This window comes from Microtus ochrogaster, linkage group LG9 (assembly GCF_000317375.1).
Source record: "Microtus ochrogaster isolate Prairie Vole_2 linkage group LG9, MicOch1.0, whole genome shotgun sequence".
Lineage (NCBI taxonomy): Eukaryota > Metazoa > Chordata > Mammalia > Rodentia > Cricetidae > Microtus > Microtus ochrogaster.
The window spans coordinates 28,174,756-28,178,582 of NC_022034.1; the positions used below are offsets into that span (position 1 = coordinate 28,174,756).

At 45.2% G+C, this 3,827-nt stretch overlaps 1 protein-coding gene across 1 annotated transcript in view; it reads right to left on the bottom strand.

The window, feature by feature from the left end:
- Window positions 1–3,827, bottom strand: part of Afg1l (AFG1 like ATPase) — a 149,074-nt gene that overhangs the window by 144,523 nt on the left and 724 nt on the right. The gene's annotated exons all lie outside the window — the stretch shown is intronic.

Genomic DNA, 3,827 nt, shown 5'->3' on the forward strand with positions numbered 1-3,827 from the left:
AACCCTGATGGCTCTTCAAGCTGATGAGGGAGAGGGACTTAATCAGGGGAAGGGGAGGGAAATGGGAGGTGGTGGCGGGGAGGAGGCAGAAATCCTCAATAAATAAATAAATTAAAAAAAAAAATACAGTGTGTGCTTCACCAGAGAGGAACCATGAGAAGTGGCCCCGTAGTCCCTTACCGCTAAGAAACACACTTTTCCTAGGCTAGCTTAAATAAAGCAGAATTTTAGACAGAAAATTTTGATATTTTGGGAGCCCAGAGACGCCCTCCTTTTTGGTGTGCACCCTAGTTCTCCGTGTCTTCTCTTCTTGTAGGCCCCGTCTTTCCAAAACATGTAAGTCTTCCTTGAGACTCAGTTTTTCCACTTTCCACTCTACAAACCTGCCCAGGCAAGTCCTCCGTTCTGCTTCACGCTGCTGCCTATTTCTCCTTCCCATCTCTTACATCCCACAGCTCACTGGGCTCATCTGCCCGGCTCCATCACACACCCCAAGTTTAACGAGTCAAAACCAAACCTTGGGACTGTGGAGACGGTTCAGTGGTTCTCAGAGTGTCCCTCCACGGGACCTGAGTTGTTTTCTACAGAAATTTTAAAGCCAAAAACTGGAATTGCTCCTTTTGGGTTCCTTTTCTGTTTTGACTTAGTTTCCCTTAGGTAACCCAAACTAGCAACTCCACATTGACAGGAACAGCTTTTCCTTTTTATCACTTGCAGAACTGTCACTTCTGCCAAGTGGCCATCTCTGAATTCCCTCCTGGCCACCCTGGCCACCATAGCAACAAAGTAGGCCTAGTTAAACTATTTGAACTTCCTTACAAGGTCCCAATCCTATCTCAGTCCCCAATGCCAGCGTCCTGATGTTTCAAGGCAGCCCTAGGAACACGAGTGCAGAAACAGATCTGACCACAGCTCTTCCAAAGAAAGCTCCACAGTATCTCCCTAAGCTTGGCCAGCTCCCTTGGCATCCACAGCTCCCTGAAACCAACGGCAGCTCCCCAGCTCCCCATCCCAGCTTCATCTCTGGCTGCTCTCCCTGGGAACCGTAAGAACCAGTAAGGGTCATATGCTGTTCTCTCCATTCTTGGCTAAAAAAAACAAACAAATGAAACTCAAGTGTAAGAAAGAAATGACTAGCAGGCTGCCTAGAATATAGAAAAGGCTCAGCTGGGCCTGGTGGCTCACACCTGTAACCACAGCTGGGCGGCCAAGACATGGGGATTGCGAGTGTGAGGCCAGCCTAGTGAACTACATAGCAAGTAAGTTCCAGCCAAGGCCCTGGTTCGTGTGTGTGTGTGTGTGTGTGTGTGTGTGTGTGTGTGTGTGTGTGTGTGTGTTCTGTTAAAAAAAAAAGAAAAGAAAGGGCTCATCATCACATATTAGCTATCAAATGTTAGGTATCATAACATTCTATCTCCTCCCAAGGGCTAGGACCCAAAGCATTCATACATCCCTTTACATTTAGCATAAAAATTAAACTGAATTAACAATGTTGTCACATTTCTACCCATACCCTGGCTAACATGAGTTTGTTGTTGTTGTTAGGTGTTTGTTTGTTTGCTGAGACAGAGCTGGACTTGAACTCACAATGTAGCTCAGGCTGCCTCAAAGCTGCTATAACAATATGATCAAGCAACAAGGGTTACAATTACTACCTGAGTCCCCAACCCCGGATGGCCACTGCCGTCTAATAAAAATCTTCCTTTTAACTATTAAGAGGTTTAAAACTAGCCAGGCGGTGGTGGCACAAGTCTTTAATCCCAGCACTTGGGAAGCAGAGACAGACAGACCTCTGTGAGTTCGAGGCCAGTCTGGGTCCATGGAGTGAGTTCTAGGAGAACCAGGACAGCCTGGGCTATACAAAGAAACCCTGTCTTGGGGCGGGGTGGTGGTGGTAAAACTTGCACATTAAATGAAGATTTACTGAGACCTAAAGAAAACAGGTAATGAAATCAATGGAGTAAATTACAGAAAATATCAAAATCCACCTAACAGAAAATTAAGATATCCCAAAATGAAATCCGTAAACTTTTCAAGGTTGAGTTTACAAAATGGCTGATCCAGGCCTGGCATTAAAGTAACCCAAGACATTAAAAACAAAATTAGAGTTAAAGAAATGGCTCCACAGTTAAAAGCACCGGTTGCTCTTGCAGAGGACTCAGGCCTGGTTCTCAGCACCCACATGGCAGCTTGTAACTGTCTGTGACTGCCGTCCCAGAGGAGATGACGTCCTCCTCTGACCACTACACGCACTAGCCATATATGTGGCACACAGACACAGATGCAGGCAAACACTCATACACAGAAAATAAATGTCAAAAAATAATTAAGGGCAGGGCATGGTGGCGCACGCCTTTAATCCTAGCAGCTGGGAGGCAGAGGCAGGTGGCTCTCTAGGAGTTCAAGGTCAACCTGGTCAGCAAAGTGAGTTTCAGGATAGCCAGGACTGTTTACACAGAGAAACACTGTCTTGATAAAAACAAAAAAACAAAGAAAACAAAATTAAGGAATGACCCACCAGACGTGGTGGTGCAGGCCTACAATCCCAGCTACTCAGGAGAATGAGGAAGGAGGACCACAGGGTTTGAGACCCACCTGAACTCCATACAGAGTGAATTCAAAGCCATCCCAAGATGCAATTTAGACCCCATCTCCAAACAAAAGTGAGGGAACGGAGCTGGAGCTCAGTGATGAGGGTTTGCCTAGCGCACGGCTTGACCTTTCGTTCAAGAACAGAAGTGCCCAAAATAAGCAAAGGCCTGCCCTTCCTTTCCTTATATTCTTTTCCATTACTATTTCCTCCCTTTGTTTAAGTCAATGTTTTGCTAAATGAAACTTTAAATAAAACTTTAAGAAAAAAAATGGAGATAAAAGAGAAGTGTGAATACTGAGCTCCCTCCCCGGGGGTGGGCAGTTATTTCTCCATGGGGGGGCAAGAAAAGGGCAGAGAACTATAAACCAGACTCGATGGCTCAGATTGAAACTTTAGTATTTCTCGTATAGAAAATGGAAGGGAATATTTTTACTTTAAAAAAACCTCTCTCTCTCTCTTTTTTTTTCTCTCTCTCTCGTCTATCAGAGGACAAGTGGTGGGAGCTGGTCCTCTCCTTCCACCATATGCATCCTGGGGATTAAATTCAAGCTTTATGGCTAATAGTTCTAGTATTAATCTCAGTGACTGAAGTAAACATATTTTGAGATGCTGTGAGTCAGCATTAACTTACACCCTTCACTAAACTCTGTCACTGTACTAAGGTATCTAAAGAGGCACTTGGAGATGAGATAAGGCAACGCACAATTGCAGAAGGGGGAAGATCATGACAATAACTTCATTGATTTGAAAATATCTGCCCACCAGATACCAATCACGCTCCTAAGCGCTGAGGAAACAATGACACAGGGTTTGAAGTCTTTTGGTAAGCAGCAGTTCAGTGAACATCGAGGTGAAATGAACGCTTCTGGGAAAAGGAAGCGAGAGGATGTCAAGTTCCAGGCCAGCCTGCACCACACAGTGAGACCATGTCTCCAAACAATAAATTAGCATTCTTGTGGACGAGGTTAGTCGAAATTAATCCACTCATTCAAGAACACACAACAACAGAACGAATGAGTCGAAACCCAGTGAATAAAAAAATAAAACAAAACAAAAACCTGACGCCTCTAGGAATTAGAACATTAAGAACGGGCTCACAGGGTCGGTGGCGTAGCTTTTAAGCCCATTATCAGCCATAAGAACCCGGATGGGCAGGGCGACGGTGGCGCACGCCTTTAATCCCAGCACTCGGGAGGCAGAGGCAGGTGGATCTCTGTGAGTTCGAGACCAGCCT